Genomic DNA, 18,688 nt, shown 5'->3' on the forward strand with positions numbered 1-18,688 from the left:
AAAAGGAATTTTATGGAATTATTTATTATTATTTTTATGATGCTTATTATATAAATTGTATTATTAAAATAATGCAGAGCTAGCAATGTAAAATTGACTTTGCTACGCTTTTTATCTCGCCCAAGTTGATAATTTCTTGGTAGTATTTTCATCTCCTCTCATTTCGTCTCATCTCTTTTCATCTCTGAATGTATTGGCTCTCACTTTACTGGTGTTATTGTGGCGAGGAGGTTTGCTCCGTAATCGGGTTTCTTGGGTGATCTTTTTTGCTTATTACCGATGACTTAGGACCGGCTGGATGAGGACTAGTGTGTGGTGTACCAGGTAAGAGAGAGGATCCGTTTACCAGATGAATGAAAGCAAGATGAATGAGCTATAATTTGACTGGTTACTAGCTACCGTTTATTCAACTTTTTTATTTACACCGCCGGAAACCCGTGAACTGGATTTCAATATTGAGATCAGGTAAGTTTTTTTTTATTTCTTTTTCTTTTTATTGTTCCGTGATTGAGAAGAAATTTAGTGAGGCCTCGGGAAAAATTATGTGGTTAAAGAAAAGATATTATATTTTTATATTTTAAGTTTTGATTGTGTAAGATTATTGGTATACATTAAAATTTTTTTGAACCGAATAAATTTTGTAAATAGTTAACTCTGCATAGAAAACATTCAATAAAGTTAAAATATTTATTTATTTTTGCATTTAAATATAAAATATTTCGGACTAACAAAATAAAATTTCTCGAAATAAGAGATTCATTTAACTTACTCCAAAATAAAATAATTAAACTCTCGAAGATGATGTTATTGGCTTTAGACAATTCGACAGCAGCGACGCCGACAAATCCCAAACAAAGTCACATATTACTAATATATCAATAGATTAAAGTCTGGTACTTGAACGGTGTACTGGTGAAGTGGTATCACTTTTTTTTAAGAGCAAACATCGATGAGGGTTCGAGTCCGGCCTTTGGGTTAAATTTACATTATTTTTAGTTTCTAATAAAAATAATGAAATAAATATTATCAAGCTAATAACATTAATACTATTAAGTTAACTATTTACTTGTTCAGCTCAGATAATCATTAATTAAATTTTCAAGTCTAGTACTTTTTAATGTAAATTCTTTTACGTTAATTTACGAATAAATGATATTTCAATAAAAAATTATTTTATTTATAAAAAAAGCTTCTAGTCAACGGACAAATTTTTGACAAAATTTTTTTGGTTCAACTTAATTTTTTTTTCTGATTAGCTCATGAACAGCAACACTTGCACACAATCCGATTTATCCATCAATCAACAGAATTTTGCAACCCCAGCAAATTTACACCTTTTAAATAGAAAATAAACCTCTAAACAGCAAATAAAATAAAATTGCCGGCTTGGGTGGCCTTGGTCTCTAAAAGTCAATACTCGGCATTATTACTGATAATGATAATAATAATAGTAATGATTACTTTCAACTTTCAATGTATAAATAAATAAATTTTCTCATGAACAAGTGCAGCCGTTTAACAACAAAATAAAGGGTAAATGTATTTTAAACTGAACTCGGGGGTAGTTAGCGCAAAATGGTTAGCGTTCAGTAGTCATAAACAATTGCTGGAGATGCGTAGTTGCTTTAGCCGGCAGAGAACCACCTGGACTCCCACGGTGTATCATCAACAGTAACAGATACTTGTGCTCTTTTGCAGCCGGAGTTTAGCTTACTCACCCACTTAAACAACAAACTTTTATCCTTTGCCTTAACTTATAATATAATATTACGAGTCCATAAGCTGGAGCCAGGGGGGGTCTACCGATCGTTTTCACTTACCCTTTACTTCACGGTTATCCAGCTGCATTCCACTTCCATAACATTTCCCTAAACATCAACTACTTCAACTTCAACAACTCTTCAAACTAGTCTGCGATCCATGTTATATTACCCAAGTACTGAGTCTATTGCACATTATATATTGTGTATTGTATATTGTTGGCCCCAAACTCCCTCATTACTTCACAAAATACCTTTTCTAAAGGTAGTTCTTGCAGAAGAAGAACTGTTTAGTTTATTGGGAAAATTTTACCGAGAAGAATACACGCAAGACAGTCATGCGTGAACTCAACGGATTTTGTTTAGCTTAAATTATACATTCTTATTTTGAAAACATTGATCGAAATATTTAATCAATTTAAAAGAAAAATCGTAAGAACTAATATAACTGTTTGAAAAGTGAATCGTGAGATGAGAAACAAATTTTTTGATGTTTCAATAATCATATGATAATTTGGAATTTTTTTCTATCTGACCCAATTTTTTGAGCAAGAAATTAGCCATCTATAATTTTTAAATTAATAAAATTTTTTAATTTTTTAAAAGTACTTGAGTAGATTTTGCCTTTCCTACACGAGTATTTTTTCATAGTTGAAAAATTTAGGTTTTCTAAAAATTATAATAAAATTAAATTCATCATTTTTTAACACAGTGTTCTTATTCAAAAAATTACGGGCGGCTTACTTCGGGCTCAGCCCGATTTTGTAGGCATTTATTGTAAAAAAAGAAATTGATTTGTATCTATTTAGATTGTTTATAAAATTCATCATCAAATACCAAATTTTTTCAAGTTATTCTTAAAAACAATTTTCAACAATGTAAATTTTTGTTTTTTTATCATTATTTCAAAAAAATTTTATTATAAAAAATTCATATTTTTCATTAATTGTTATAATTTTTATGAACTTAAAAAAAAATATAAATTTTTTGTTGCTAAGTAACATTCTACTTAAAGGAAATTTTTTCAATAAGTTTACCCTTTTTTATTATTCTTTTGCTATCTCACGCTTAAATTTAAATGATCAAAAAAAAATTGATATTTTTGAAAAAAAAGTTTTACAAATTTTTTTATGAACTTTCAGAAAAAAATATTCAATTTTTTTTAAGGTAGTACTATCGTTACCACAAGAGTCAAATCCCAAAACCTAACCTTATTTGATTAACGTAGTAGATTTTCCTATGCTAAATCACGTTGGAGAAAGAGAGACAGAGATAAATTTTGAATGTTTTTTATTAATAAATATTCTCATATGCTTGGAAACCATACTGATTGTTATTAAATATGTTCTAGATGTTATTTTCTCTAGTTGTCTTAATTTTTATAAAAATCTGAACGTCCAGTTTTGTGAAATAAAATAAAGTTTTTGATTTTCTATAAGGATCAATGGTTAAGGCAAAAATATGTAAATATTAATATCTTTTTTTCAGGACTTGCCAGGCTTCCAAAAATTTTACTGCTTAATTATGATATTATAAAGTACTAATATGCCAAATTTCATTAAATTCTGAACGTCAATTCTAAAACCGGTAGTACTTAAGTTAAAATTAAAAAAAAATTCTTATAATAACAAAAACCAAAAGTTTGTTAAAGTTCTCACAGGATTGTTCAAAATAAACTTTTAAAAAAGAATCAATGTATACAAATGAGCAGTAAAAGATGTAAACTCGCGCTTGATTCTCTTGATCTGAGCGTAATGACGGCACTCAGGACTTAACAAGGCGTGACAATGCATCGGGCAAACTATACCCAATGCAATATACAATGAATACTCAGTACTGCAATACTCTGGAAGCTACTGGGCATAATTCACTTCAATATACATAATACATAATCCTCAACACTAAAATCTAGAAAATAAAAATCAAAAACTGGCAACTTTGTTGATAGTCAATACATTATGTAATTCCGTGGGTCATAAACTCCCACTTAAAAATTCTTCAATGTTTAAATTATTTTCGTTTTCTAAAGAATTTTCAAGGATGACTTGACATCAATTTTTGATGAAAATTTTTATCAGTAAATTCCTTCTATATTTTCCCACGTTGCAAAAAATTATCTGTCATCAAATTGAAAAATGATTTTAATAATTTATGATGAAAAATAATTACCATAAATAATAATGATGATAGTAAGCGATGGTTTAAGGTAAAAAGGTGGTGAGAGTCATTAAAAGTTAAGAAATGCACCTGTGGCTGTGGCACGCGCCGTAGAATATAAATACAAATATACTAATCTTCTTAATACATAACTACTCTTGGGTTATATTATCTAAAAGTTAACAGTGAGAAGAGAGAGATAGAGTGAGAGAGAGTAAAAAAGGACGAATATTATATATACTATACTACTTCTGTCCTGACTCCTGAGAGCCTGTTACATTATTTGCTAGCCTGGATGTATAATAACGGGTGCTGGTTTAGTTTAATGTGTATCTGCTTTATATCTGTATAATAGCGTATGGTGTGTGGTATTATATTCTGTATTATAAGTTATAAGAATACATAGAATAAGACTTTCTCTCTCCTGTACTGGCGTGCCGCTTAAAACTAGTGCAATTGGCACGCGGACAACACCTGGACAACTTTTATTCAGACGTTTCTTTTCGTATTGTAAATAAAAGAAAGATACAAGATTCCTGTTATTGGTTAAATGTTAAGGAATTGTCTTTTCATCACTGAATCATTCAATTTTATTATTTAAAAAAATAATACTAATAATGAATAATTTTAATAATATCCTTTAAAATAATAACCCGCGAAAGAATGGCGAAAATCTGCGAAATTGAAAAAAAAAAAAAAAAAAAAAAAAGATAAAAATATTAATTTTTTATCTTTTTATAGATTTTGTTGTTATAGTGTTGACAAAGGATCACTTTGGATACTTATTTAATGATGTTAGAAAAATTTATAACAATAATAATAATAATATCAATAATAATTTTGTTTTGGACTGATAATATGAACATAAAAGTTTTAAATAATAAATATTTATCAAATGATAACCGACGATTATCATGACATAGTTGATCTCTTATTATTTGGGATTATATGTTATTATAATTGTAGTAAAATGGTTATTGAATTTGTCCGCGGGATATGAGTATATATTTATAGGAATCGCTATAATATCGAGTAGACCCGCCCGCACACTAACGGTAAACCACCTCGTTCTCAGGTTGGTATCTAGTGTAGGTACTTATATTTTATTATTTTATAACTTTAGTCTTAGGTCTTTAGTCTTTATTTTACTTTTATTTTGTATTATATGCTCATAAACTAAGTCTACAATTTGCTAATTCATTTGCTACAGATCGATTTCTTTTTATATAATTGTATTTCTTTTTTGATTAATTACCGCAGTATTTTTTATTTAAATCTCATCAATTTTTATGTCATGGGAATGAATTTAATTTATTCGTGCTGATAAAAAATTATTTTTCAGAAGTGTAAATATTTATTGGACGGCTAAATGTTTGAAGAAATTTTGCTCTTGAAAAAATTTTTTTTAACTTTTCCTAAAGTCAAATTTCTAAGTGAATATTATTTTTAAATCAAGTAATTTTTTTTTTTTTTTTTTTTTTTCAGTCAAGAAAAAGTCGGAAGAGGTGAGGTCGGGAAGTAAAAAAAAAAGTTGTACTAAATATAAAAGAAGGCTTAATGTAATAGAAGAATCAAACAACCGATACGATACGATACGAGTTCTCGGATTTTCCCATGAAATAGAAAGAGAGATGGAAAGAGATGGAGATTGACAGGATGTGCCAGGACCAATCAATTGTCCACGGTCTCAGCTTCCTTTTGTCATTCCGCTGGTCAGTTACCGACCGGCGACTTTGCTCGATTACGATTTACTATTTTTTGTAGCAAAGTACCAATGGAAATTAATGGGCTAAAAACAGTGCAAATTCTTGGTAGTCTTTTCGATTTCGTGTGTGGAAGACACATTAGGATTGATACATATAAGAGACGTTGATAGGAGACAGGAAGCTTATGCCAGTGTTACGCTGTAAATAACGATCGAGTTGAGTAAAGAGTCTATTTATTCAAGTGGATATCATTATCCAGTACGAGGTGAGCATGGGAATTGATTTGTGTATGCAGAAGGTGTTTCACGGGAAGATGTCGTGAAAGTGCGAGAAATTCTGCTTCACCGTGTCCACTATCTGCCAGGTTTATGTCTTTTAGTCAACTCAACTGTTATCACGTTTTAGATCGTTATAAATTCAGAATGCAACTTTTAGTTTTCTATGGGAAATAAAAGGAATATTTTTATCATTAATCAGAATATCAAGTTTTAACTTTTACTTGAATTTATAATACTTTATTCTGAAAAATATTTTCTTTAAAATTCTACTGTTGCTTCAAGATATTCAATTTTGGAGTGAAAAATTCTTAATGTAAAAATGTGCATTAATGCAGCATTCAGCTAATCAAATAAAAATTCAATTTTTATAATTTTAGATAGTAAAATTCATTTTAAGAAGTTGTATTGTAATTTATGGTGAGATTTTTCTACAAACGAAAGAGCGTAGCCACACAGCGGCCAACCCGAGAACTTACTTATAATAGAAGGTATCACATGAAAATCTGTTGACATTATATTCGAAATCATTTTATTTTTGGATCAAAAATACTTCTCTTGAACCAATAATTTTTTTTCAGTGCATTACATATTAATCCATTAATTATAGTTTCAATTATGAACAAAAAGTCTGAAATACAAAAGTTCACGACTCATAATGCTCATTTGATCGTAAAAAAATAAAATAAAAAAAAATTTTAAACAGTTGTATTAAGACGATAACGTGCAGGCGCCTCTAATGAGATTAATGTATATAATGTGTATCTAATAGTATGCAAAATATCTTGATTTCGTGAACTAACATCGGTATAATAATAAAAAATACTTGCTGAAATGAGACAAAAAAATTTTCAATCGTAAAGCACTGTGGTCTGATACTTCACATCATGAATAGTGCAACAAACTCGCGTTATTTCCGCGGGTTCTGTGTTTCGGCGATAACCTTGGAAGCGGTGATTAGCGTTGATACCGCGATTCAAAAAAGCGAGGAGTAGTGAAGGTGGGAGCCCGCAGGCCTTAGTATAAATATAATATAAGTAATGTAGGGAATTTAACGCAATGAGACGACCTTGGAGGTACGGCGGGTGGCACAGGAAGTCGACAAGGTTTTTATCAAGACTGCTACTTATATTTGCTTGTCCAGCTCTTACTCTACTACTCTTTTTCCTCAACATGTACGGCATAAAAATGTTAAAATACGGTGGTGTATTGTCTAGATAACACCACTACATTATTCCAGCGGGCTGCTTTTTGGATTGTAGGATTGTTACTTGGTATAACTCTCACCGTTGCGTCACTCGCTCCCCACCGGATGCTCGGACATAAAAAATTTTTTTTGTAAAAACTATTTTTCTCTGTTTTTTCTCCGGGAACTTCCGGCCTCGAGGGAATTTTTTTTTTGTTATAAAAATCACCAAAAAAGTAAATTAACTGGGTTTATTTTTTTCGCTTATCATTCTTCCGAGGCTTTGCTTTATGTTTTTGTTTCTGTGTAATTTTGTTATTTCAAGCTACCTGAGAAAATATTTATACTCAAACTATATTAATTTAAAACTAGTTGAGAAAATTATATTTTTAAAGTTCTTATAGAATTAATCGTGAATTTGATTAAAAAAATTGAGAAAAAAATTTTGACACATTTTTCGTCTAATAAATTTTTGATAGATTTTGACAAAACATTTAAGTATTCTAGAATTTGGTCTAACTTCAAGAATTCATAACTTTTGAACGAATCGAGATTTAGATACCGACCAAAAACTTTTGGATACAGGAGACTTGGAGCTAGAATTCTTGTCAAAAACTTTTTTACATAAAGCCACTTGCAACCGAGATGTTAATTATTGAAGATTAATAATGATAAAAAATGTACTTATGTATTAAACTAATATTATTTCATTGATATTTAGTAAATTGTTAATAAAAATTAACAGATAATTTTTAAAAAATTACTTCGAGTAGTTATTTTGAGAATTAATCGAAGCAATCGTAAAATATTTGTGTGAAAAAAAAATAGGATTCGTATTTTTCGTCTAACATATTTGTGAAGATTTTTAATAAAAAAAATTTCATTAATTTTGTTCTATATAATTTTCAAAATTCATAACTTTAAAACAAATCAAGATTAAGACACCCGCCAAATTTTATTGGATGGAAGAAACTTTTAGCTACAATTTTTGTTAAAATTTTTTTTTAAACTCACAATAGCCGAGATATCAATTACTAAAGATTAATGACAATCATGAAAAAATTTTAGTAAGTTATTGAACTGATATTTAACAAAAAAAAAAAATAATAAAAATTACGAGAAATTGTTTATTTAGAATTCTATATATGTGTTGTTTCTTAGGAAAACTTAGTGACCATAAAATATAAATACTATTAATGTGACAATTTTGAAAGGGTTATGTTACTGAATACAATGCGAGGGTTTATTTAAACTTTAGTCGGTTATTTTTCTGAAGCCGTCCGCGTCTGCGATTTGATCTCGATCTGATAGGGATCTCGATAACCTCAAGCTCGCAAATAATGATTGTTAAACAAGCCGCGTGTAGTTATTACAGTAAAAGTGTTGGTGTAAAGTGTACTGAGTTGAGTCTGTAATACAAAACAGTAGAGCCAAGCGAGCAATGGTGCGTACTATAACTATAACTAAGTACTTCATACTATCATATGTGAGAAAAAACATGTATACTAGCACCTCGTTACACTGAAAATACAACTGGCAATATTTTCTGATAGGCATGCGCAAATAAAACTTATCTTTTAAATTACCCAACAACTAAAATATCAGGTATTAAATCGCTCAAAAACTAATTAACAATTTATTATTGTTGATAGTATATTTTTTTTTATTTTTTATCACATGTATCGAGTCAATGTTAAGTATGCCGACGCGTGGATACTCGATGGTGACGTTTAATTTTTCCTCCACGGTTATTTATTACATGCATGCATTAATCGCGGACACCGAGCAGGTATTTACGCACCTGTTTCTGAAAAGGGGTGCTACGGTTTTTAACGGTCATTTAAATGTGTAAGTCATGACAACTTGTTGCTCTACTTCCTGTACACTTGACTGTTTACTCCCCTATTAACTATTTCCTGATTTTGTTTAAATATTTATCGATATCATATGTCATACTCTAACTGTCTGCAAATATTAATAGTATTTTTTTTTTTTATTTATTTATTGATATTTGGGGTGAAATTTATACATCTAATAAATTATTATTATTAGAAATATATTCAAAAGTACTCGATATTAATATTATAACAAAAGAACCAAAAAAAAAAAAAAATGAAAAAATATCCTTATTTAAAATTTTTTTCTAATTCTACAGTTTTCCGAGATTTTTCGTGGCTTGGTATTTTCAAGTGAATCTAGACCTGTGGATATTCATTTTAAAACGAATTTTCTGTCCTATTAACTTATTATGTGATTCACATTTCATTATTATTATAATTATTGTTATTATCATCATTATTATGAAATATTTTCAAATCTCTTTCAACTAAAATTTTGACTATCAAAAACTTCTCAATTTTCCACAAAAAAAATTTTTTTTTTAATTACTAATTGGAAAAAAATAATAATGAATGTTAAGTGGCAGATTGTGTACTCCCTAAGTGTAAGCATACAAAACACCTGATATATTTAGAATTGCACTTGCATTAAGAGTATGTATACTAGCAAATAAACGCATCCATAAGTCCCAACATTCCTCAGTCATTTAGTAATGACTCAACCCTAGAATCTTTCCCACGGAAATTAACAGAACCCGCCGAATTTGCTGCTAAAGTACCAGGACAATAATTCATACGACGCGACTTTATTTATTTTTAAACTTGCAAATCAGTGAATAAAAATATATTAGCATAAATTTTTTCTATATATATAATCAACAATTTCCTTAATCAAAGTTCAATTCTAAAATATTATCCTCAATTGTAAATTTTCTACATTGATTTTTTTAAAGATATCAAATTTACAAAAAAACAATTTTTATTTTTTCAATTGATTTTTTGCAACTTACAAAGTATCATAATCATAATAATTAATATGTAATGAGTAGAGCAGCAGATGCATGAGTTAACTCAAGAAGAAATGTCCGCAATTCAAACCTTTGATAAAAGAATGTAATAAATGCAAAATAGTTAATATAAATTAAACATACAAGTCTAGAGCGCAGAGTGTAGAGTGTTGTATAAAAGTAAACAGGTAAGCTACAGAATGGTATCGTGGACGAGTTTGCTTACGCGGATCGGAGCTGAGAAGTTGTATAGGTATATAGCATTGGGTGGAGTAAACTTTGAGTTGGTTAATATATATATATATATATATATATATATATATATATATATATATATATATATATATATATATATATATATATATATATATATATATATGTATATATAAGTAGAATAGATATAGGTAGGATGCAATGTAATCGGGGCCAGGTGTGGCACGGCCAAGTCTCCAATGCATCAGAAACACTCACTTACACTCACATACTAAAGTATGTAGTATCCGATCCTTCCCGTCCTTTTCTGGTGCATTACCATGCACTCACCCACACACCGGTCCTATAAATAGATTGGAGCTACTTGCACACTTAGTTTCAGTTAATATACGTTTACTTGAGTATCTTTTATTTAGCAGGCCCAGCTTTTCATTTTTTATTTTCATTTTTCCTTCTACTTCTACTTGGTCTTTTCCTCACTCCTTATCCTTCTTCGTCTATCGCGAATAACCATTTTTATAGGAATCTAAACTTAACTCAAGTTTACTCTGAAGATATAAAACCAATGGGTAACTGTATATTTGTATATTGTGGATCTAGTCTAAGTACACTGATAAGAGGATTTAGAAATGGTTAATAAGCTTGATTAACTGTTAATTCATAAACTGTTAATAAGTGAATTTTTAACATTCAATGATTTAATAAATGTTTGTTAACTGTTAATAAATTAATTATTAAAAAAAGTTTATTATCAGTTAACAAATTCTTTTATCAGTGTTTTAATAAATAAATTTGATAATTTGAAGTATGAAGTCAAAAAAATTAGATCATAAAGTTATTACAAAAAGTCTTTACTAAGTGGTTACAGTTCTCGTAATTAAAATTCTAAAATTTGGGTATTAAAATTCACTAATAAATTATCAGAGATCCAGGGTTAGAATCCTAGAGAAAGTTAGTTTTTTTTGTACTGGTAGAAGGATTTGAGAATAAATAATAACTTATATTGTCTGTTAATAAATGATTTTTCAATAATAAATAATTTAATAACAATTAATAAATCAATTATTATTTGCAGTGTATTAAAAATTAACAAATATGAGTATTTATTATTCTTTAATAAACATTTGTTTACATCTTTGAATAAAAAGTGAGGAGAAAAACTAAACTTTGAGAATTTTTAAAACACCGAAACTTCAATAGATAATTTCATTAAATCAGAATCATCAATCATTTTCGAATTGAAAAATATCAAAAATAAAATTAATAATAAAATAATGATCCTAATAATTAATAGAATTTTTTAACGGGGAAAATAATTAGTGTATCGTATCTTTAATATAAAAGATTATTGCATTAATTGATTCAGAATGATCTTCATATTTTATCGTTAATAAGACATATTCACTCTAAACAAAATCTGGAAAACGGTTGACCTTGCTGGCCATCCCTGCAACTTTCTGTTATGTACGAGTTCAAAACGCTCAGTAAATTGTTTATTCCAAAGTTTCGAGCTCTTTGAGCTAAAAAATATACAACTTGTATACTTTTTCAAGCTCGAAAATTTAGTGGTTGTAAGTACATAATTTTTTGGAAAACTCTAAATTACGACATCTTCCGATTGAATCAATCGTTTTTGATAACGCTTGCAGCATTCGACGCAATTTTTTAAGCACCAGAAAATTATTTTTTTTTATATTCGCTCCTAAAGTTCAACTTTTGAGCGCTTGGTAACGTCCGTAAAGGGACTCTTTTCTAGTGAATCGACCATACCGTCTTTTTTTCACGGCCTAGGCCGTGAAGTTTACCCCTTCCCTTTTTTTTACGAACTTTTCATGTATACACGGACGGAATTGAGAGAGATTGTAAAAAAAAGTCACTTTCTGGCGTACTGACCGATAATTTTTAGTCAATTTTAAAACTAGCTACTATTAAGTGGCGCTAATTATTTCTCTGCTGTTAGTTTCTTACGAAGCAGACTTAATGTTAATAAAATAACAACAACTCCATAAATAAATACTAATAAAAAGTTATTTACATTTTCTGGACGTCAGCAAGATTTTAAGATTAATAAAAAGATAGTTAATATAAAATTAATTTTTTTTTGTCTTTGTAAATCTTCATAAAAATTTAAATGTCATTATTTGTCTGCTATCCCTCAAAAGTTAAACTTATGGAGCGATAATAACAAAAAATATTGTATGTCATTCCGCCGTTTAGTGGCGATTTTGACAGCGACGATATTTCGATATGAGCTTAAGGTTTATGGCGGGAAGGTTCGAAAACGAGCGTAAATTTCCGTCCTCGACGGAATTTTTTTGATTTTTTTGATTTGGTTGTACCAAGATTTGAATTTTTTTGATTTGGCTGTACCAAGAACTTCTACTGAAACATTAATTAAAGAGACGTACACGAACATCATAAATACAAAACCCAAAACTATCAATATTCTAAAAATGATGTCGGTTAGTAGCAAAACTAGCCTGAAGGTGATAATCGGGATTAAACTTGTATAACTAAAAATAAAATTTTCAACAGCCGAAAGAATCTTTACATAAAAAATTTTCTTGTTTTCTTGTTTATCATTACTAAGTGCAAAACTTACAAAACATGTAATTGAGAAACACAAATGCAAGAATACCAATTTTACTCCATCCAATCCAAATTGTCATATATCATTAACCCTTAGTTACTCGCGCTATACGGGGATTCCCCGAACAACACTACTCAAATAGAGTTGACGTGAATACGAGCGAGACACTAGAGAAAGCGTGAGTAACAAAAGGTTAAAATTTTTAAATTGACAAACTAAACAGTAAATCATAAATTACGAAATTTATTTCAACCATCAATAAAAAGTTCTATCGAATATTCAATTGTTTGGCATGAAAAATTTAATTCTACGATTTAAGAAATTGATACAAAACTTATAGAGTTTTCAAACAATTTACAATGTATAAAGTTACTTTAATCCATGATTGACATCTATCGAGTTTTATTTCACCGATATGAAATTATTAACATCAATATATCATAGTTGATGTGCACTTATTACTTTGGATACAAGACTCTAACTGCGAACGCAATGCGCGACAATGTGCCACCTAGTGGCTATGAGTCGAACCCTTTGGATTTTTTTTTAGTCTGGCTAAGAAATTTTTTTTACGAAGCTTTTACTAAAATTTATGAAAATTTAGATGACTTTTTTTTTTATTTAATTAAAAGAAATGTAAATTCCTAAAAAATTTGAAATTTTTCTTCGAAACACTTTTTTTTTACAATCAAAAAAAATTCTACGAGCACTGTAAATATTATTTGAATTAAATTGATCAACTATAAGACTTCGTTGAGAATTGCAGCTGAGTTTTTTGTAGAAAAAATGATAATATTAATTTGTAATGAGTAATAATAATAATCAAAATTATCAGTATCTTCAGACAAACCCTGAAGTGAAGCCAGTAAAACACGAACATACCGATCAAAGAAATGAAACCGGTTCGATGAAAAAGCTCCGGTCACACCTTGGGGGCTTCCTTCTTGAGTCTTTCATCTTCACTCTTTATTCTCGCGTTCTCTCTTTTATTTCGCTTGTTTCTTACAGGAGAGCCCGATTATTGCCCGAAAAAACGTGGCGGAGAAGGGGAGGAGAAATTAAAAATTTTTACTGATAAAAGTGAGGAGTAACGACGGCACTTAACGCACCGACAGCATAACGATAATCACCTCATACTTACGGTAAATAAATCGGTAGCTATTATAATGCGAGATGAATGTGTGTATCGCGACTATCATGAGTAGAGACGCCGTACGCCGTACTAGTTGAAGTTATAGTTATAGTTATAGTAACACACACCAACCATATGATACGCGAGTTATCCTTTACTTAACGCTGGCATTTTCTGTTTTACGGCTCGCGTGACGTGATGCTGATACTCAGATACTTTTTTATCTATGGTCATTACACTGTCTGCTCGTATACGGAAAAAAAAGTACTTGAGGTAAGAAAAATGTTATCGAGAAAATTTGTCTCTTGTTTTGAAATATTCAGTTTGAATTTATTTCTAGAAATTCACGTACAAAATTAAGAAAATTAAATATAGAGGATAAAGAGAAAAAGTTGAACATTAAACAATTTTACCAAAAATTTTCAATTCATGTTCTGACTAAAATAGAGGAGATACAAAAAATGTATGCAAAACTTTTTTGTAGGAAATTCAATTCAATATAAAAAAGGTTCTCACACGGAAAAAAGTAAACTGTAATATTCACACGGATTCCGGTTAATTTTTATAGTTTCAAACAGTAAAGCGGACATCGGGGTGGCAAAAATATAAATACTACAGAACTTAATGTAGAAAGTATAAAAGCCACAATTTATAATTTAATATCCAAAATAAGTGATTAGTAGCTGTCACTATAGTTAATAACGACTCTTTCATCTTAAAAAATTACAGTTTCAAACAGTAAAAATTGCCATTTCAATATGTAGTCCATATTATGATGAGAAGGGGAACTCAGATAAAAGAGAAGGGTCTCACTCTGGGAGAATTTAACATTTGAAACAGTAAAAATTATACTTTTAAAATATACATTTTACCAGTCCAAGCAAGTCAATAATTACAGTTTGATTTTTAGCATTGCGTTTAAAATTTACCATTTTACTTTGTAAATATTGACGTTGCTTGTATTAGAAATTTACTAACTTTATTTTATACTTTTTACATATCATAAGATCATTTTTTTGGTACAAAATGATAAATATCAAAGTCTGAATTCTTAATTATTATACTTTAACATTTTAGACATTTACATAGCGAATATTACTATATGAAATAGTATTTTCTTCCATGTAAAGAGTAAATTGTAACGTTTAAATTGTAAATATTATAAAGTGAATAGTAAAATCACGATTTTACTGTTTGAAATGGTAATTTTTAGCAGTTGATCATTACTTATTATAAATCTACTGTTATTTATTACAGTTTACTTTTTTCCGTGCATTGACTTTCTTGTATCTCTAATAGTTTACTCATAATCTCAATTTTTAATTCTGTACAAATAATTTTTCAGTAAGTCGCTTCATGCATATTATTCATGGTAAAAAATTTAAAGTAAAATTATAAGTCAAATATTGAAGATACAAAAAAATAATAAGAAACTTTTTTTATAAAAGATTTTATGCTCTACAAAAAAGATTCTTTTTAATTTTTTCGTATCTTTAATAGTTTGATCAAAATCTTGGTTTTAATTTTTTACAAATGATTTTCCTGTACAGCTACTCGATTACGGATTATTTGTTCTTTCTCGAGGATAAAGAAATTTTTTTGACCAAAAATATTTTTGTTGAATCAAGTATTTTTTTTTTCAAGTGAATTTCACCCTAAATTATTTTTTAGTGGTGAATTTAAAAAATTCTTAAGGGTAATTTTGTATGATCTGAAGTTTTTGTCTCTTTTAAATTATAAATTAAGTAACTAATGAGTAACGAAAGTCTTAATTGTCCGGAGCCTAATGCAAGTAAAGGTTAAGGTGTAAGTAGTTAATGTCGTAGAGTTTCCGCCCTTAATTTGCCACCTGACAGCAACAACTGCCACCCTCCACCGGCAGTTGTCTTAGAATAAAAAGCCCCTCTGTATATATTTATATTTATATTTATATTGGATGGACATACGAAGGGTTTGTAGCGTCTTTAACAGTAGTAAGTAGTACAATAAATACAAGGGTGTAAGAAAGCACAAGCAGATGTGCTTCGACGCTCCGTTACTATTAAAAAAATTTTCTTCCTTTTCATTCCTGTTTTTTTTTTTTTTTAAATTCTTTCCCTCCAAAAGATAATAAAATAACGATAATAAACTTTACCTACTGTTCGACTTTTTATCCTTAATTTCTCACCGCTAAAAAAGTAACGGCTTTAGTTATTATTATCATATAGTTTAGTTTAATGCTACGAGTATTTTATTAATGTTTTAATGCTGTATTATTTATTTGTTATTGTAATTGTGAAGATAAGAACATAAGTCAGTAGAAAAAGCAGAATTTTTTACTAAATATTCGATGAAACTATTAAATTTTTTTTTTGAATAATAGTATTCATTTATTTTTTAAGAAAATCGCTCAACAATTGGTTTTTAAAAAATTGCTTAATAAATCATCAACCTAATAAATAATTTTTTTTTTTCATTTTTTTTAGACGCAAATTCAATATAAAATTATTTTTGAGTAAATTAGAATGTTTAATTGTATTAAAAAATAAATTCCTGATTAATTTTCATCGTGAATTTATCCAATTAATTTTGTATAGAAAAAATTTTAAGTAAAAAAAAATCTTTATTTCATTAAAAAAAAAAAAATTTGTTAATGAATTTTAATCTGACATTAAATTCAATAAATTTTTTTTTAAATTTCCTGATTCATTTTTTCTTAAAATCAAATTTTGTATACAAATTTTCTGAACTAATTTTGAACATTTATATCACTTAAAAAATAATTTTATAATTAACTACATATAATCCTGATTTCACTTTAAATAATTGTTGAAAATTGTCTGGTCATTTTTTAACCAAATAAATAATTTTTTTAAATTCTTCTTACAAATCAAATTCACTCAAAATTTTTTAAAACTAATTCTAAGTATTCATTTTAAAAAATTCCTCCAATTTTCACCAAAATAACTAAAAAAAATCTTTAAAGTAATGAAACAAATTTTACAAGATCTCTTTTCAGCTCTTATTTGATTTACCAAAATTTTCAAAAATTCACCAAAGAATCACGGAGTTAATTTTATAAAACTCTTCTAAAATACAAATTGATTTTAAAAATAATTAAAATTTTTTCTTATCAATATTAATCCCACTAAAATCTTAAAAAATCATCTTCAAACCTTAAACACAATTTTTTCTATGATTTCCCCAAAAATTACAAATCTAAAATTTAGCCAATAAACAAGACTAAAAAAAACTCACCAAACCAAAAAACTCCTCTAAATTTCCTCGATAGGAAGTACCCCGGGCATCGAAGTCTCTTCAGAAAGAGTAAGTACAACCTCGCACTGAAACCCCTGCACAGTAGCACATAACCAAAATAACCGGCCACTTGTCACAAAAAAATCTCCTGCACTAACTAGTTAAAAAAAAAAAATCGCACAAAATACCAAAAAAACTGTCACCTGTCACAAAACAAGTCCGACGGCAAATGATTTATTTAAATTTATTTCAACAAAATTCCATCAACAATGATAATCCCAATAATTGGCGGCAAATCTGGTGATAAATAGCTCGAGTGGTCACAGTCACAGTTCGCAAAATTTGGCGTAATTTTTGGACAAGTGTTTGTGATAAATAGATAAAATTATAGAGAAACAAACGCTTGAACGGAGAGAACGCACGCGACACTGAACAACTGAATGACTGAAGATTGTTTGGATCTTGGATACTTGACTCCCTTCTTCCCGGTCAGCTGGAGCAGGAGCAGGAGCGAGAGCAGGCAACGCGACCTGCAGCAGGTATCAGGTACCAGGAAGTTTGTTTGTTTGACAGAAAGAGGTGTCGTTAAACTAGTAAGAACTCTAGTGCAGCAGGAGGCGTGCTATGCTGTCCCGGCAAGACTAGCAGACTGGACTAGCTGAGGCCTCTCAACCAGAAACCAGAGACCGGAGAACAGAACAGAGACCAGAAAACAGAAAACAGAAACCAGAGGGCCGGTCAAGCTTCACCACAACACTCTACACTAGTCCCTCTATTCTAACAATCACTCCCCTCTTTCCAGACCGATACCATGCCAGTTACCAGTTCCACCAAGCTCTTCCTACCAAGAGAAACAAGACCTGCACCTTCTCCTACGTGAAAACCGCCCACCTCCCGCCAGGTGAACACCCAACACATGCACAACCACCGTCACAAACACTCGAGATAGTTACTCTACTCTCTTTCTCTCGCTTAGTCTTCGGGCTTTCTGTTTTATTCTGTAGGAACTACCTGTCGCGCTCGTGAGACGACTTTGCTTTTTTATTTCTTGGACTCATGGGGTTTCGCAGTTTTTAGGTGTCGTTAATCTATTCGAATTTATGAGACTCTGTGGTTCTTACATTGATAGAAAGATTTTTTGATAGATAATGAGGTTTAATTACTGGTAATATATTATTTTTTAACAGTAAATGGTTGAATTGATATTCATTAACAGTTGATAAATCATTTATTAAATAAGATGCTAATAATTAATAAAAATATTTATCAACAGTTAAGAAATCGTTTATTAAACACAATTAATTGAATTTTACTAAATATTTGGTTATATTTAATAAATAATCGTTAAATAAGACAATGTTAAATTAAGACAATGAAGCTCTTCAAATGATTTTCAACATTCAGGAATTTTTCTTTTGATTGAAGTTAATTTTCTTTTTTAGTGTACTTACTTAGTTCTTGTAAATTTTTACATGCAGAATTTATTGAAAATTTGTCTATACAATTCGTTTATTCTAACAATTTTCAGATGCCTGTCAAAGTTAAGGATAGTTTATTCTAAGCAGAAAAAAATTACTTTTACTATAA

The 18,688-nt window shown here is 29.2% G+C and overlaps 1 protein-coding gene across 5 annotated transcripts in view; it reads right to left on the bottom strand.

The window, feature by feature from the left end:
* LOC123270357 (paired box protein Pax-5) overlaps positions 1-17,829 on the bottom strand; it is a 102,400-nt gene extending 84,571 nt beyond the window's left edge. For 2 of the 5 annotated variants that reach the window (XM_044736358.1, XM_044736362.1), the window contains exon 1: positions 17,102-17,824. The gene's annotated coding sequence lies outside the window, so the exon portion shown is untranslated. Of the gene's footprint in view, positions 1-17,101 lie in introns of all 5 variants that reach the window. The other 3 variants (XM_044736361.1, XM_044736357.1, XM_044736360.1) reach the window with 3 other exon arrangements.
* Between the last annotated feature and the right edge of the window lie 859 nt (positions 17,830-18,688).

This window comes from Cotesia glomerata, linkage group LG8 (assembly GCF_020080835.1).
Source record: "Cotesia glomerata isolate CgM1 linkage group LG8, MPM_Cglom_v2.3, whole genome shotgun sequence".
In the NCBI taxonomy this organism is placed as follows: domain Eukaryota; kingdom Metazoa; phylum Arthropoda; class Insecta; order Hymenoptera; family Braconidae; genus Cotesia; species Cotesia glomerata.